The 1,164-nt window shown below is 61.8% G+C and overlaps 1 protein-coding gene across 2 annotated transcripts in view; it reads left to right on the top strand.

Annotated features, from left to right (window-relative positions):
• The window catches only part of LOC106890757 (SNF-related serine/threonine-protein kinase-like), a 5,411-nt gene that overhangs the window by 2,663 nt on the left and 1,584 nt on the right, over nucleotides 1-1,164 (top strand). The gene's annotated exons all lie outside the window — the stretch shown is intronic.

Genomic DNA, 1,164 nt, shown 5'->3' on the forward strand with positions numbered 1-1,164 from the left:
TTTAGGGCAGGAGGATTTAGCAAAACAAAACACCAGCCCTTAAAGGAAAAATCCCAGCCTCGGAGCCGGGGGAGGAGGAGGAGGAAGGGGGGGGAAGGCAGCTCCAGAGCCAAGGAGGGGGAGGGTTTGTGGAGACGGGGAGGAAGATGAGCTGGTGGCTCTGCGGAGGGGAGGAAGGGAAGGGAGAAAAGCGGCACGGATGAGAAATCCCCAAACGCAAGCGTTAAGAAGCTGAAGGTATTAACGAGAGCCCCCGGGCGTGCTCAGCATCCCAAAAAAGCTCTTTTCGGGGGGGTTGATGCACTCAGAGCGGGGGAAGATGCTGCTGGCTCTGTCCCTGTCCCCCTGTCCCCAGCTGCAGGCAGCTGGAGAGCCCAGCTCGGTGCCTGTCCCACCACTGTGCCGTCCCCTCGGAGCCGGGATGCTGGTGGGGGGGTCTGTGTGGGAACTGGGAATCACAGAACCATGGAATCATTCAAGCTGGAAAAGACCCTCGGGATCATTGAATCCAACCATCAACCCCACTCTACAAAGTTCTCCCCTGCACCATATCCCCCAACACCACATCTAAACGCCTCTTAAGCTGAGTAATGACATGAAAACAGTGACCGGGGAGGGGGCCAGAGCTTGGACTTGGCCTCTGTGTCCCCACCTGGGAAAGGGGATGGACCTCAACTGCTTTGGTGAAGCCCCTTGTAGGGATGGGGAAGGTTCGGGGCTGGGGACGTGTCTCCTGCATGTCCCTCATCCCTACCAGCCAGGTCCCACCTCACTTTTGGCTCCCTTAGGCTGGGAGCACCCACGCTCTGGTGGCACTGCTGTCCCCCCTGGCAGGGAGGAACCCCATCCCTTGGGTCACCCTGGCACAGGGTGGTCCTCCCTGGTGGAGACCATCCCCGGGTGGGTTCCCCACCCCAAGGAGGGCCAAAAGGCCAAGGAGGCTGCCAAGCCTGGTGTGGCACCCCCGGGGGGGCTCGCTGGGGGCAATTTGAGGGCCACCAGCCAGCTCTGGTGCTTATTTGGAGGGGGAGGGGAGCGCTGCCGGAAGGAAACCTGCTCCGGGATGGCGGCGTTTGGGTGGAGGAGCCCCCGAAAGTTTCCTCTGCTCCGTCCCCACCCTGGAAACCGCTTCCTCTCCGGGGGGGCTGGGGGAGACCGTCCCCG

The sequence above is a fragment of the Calidris pugnax genome, unplaced genomic scaffold (assembly GCF_001431845.1).
Source record: "Calidris pugnax isolate Ruff unplaced genomic scaffold, ASM143184v1 scaffold30, whole genome shotgun sequence".
Taxonomy (NCBI): Eukaryota; Metazoa; Chordata; class Aves; order Charadriiformes; family Scolopacidae; genus Calidris; species Calidris pugnax.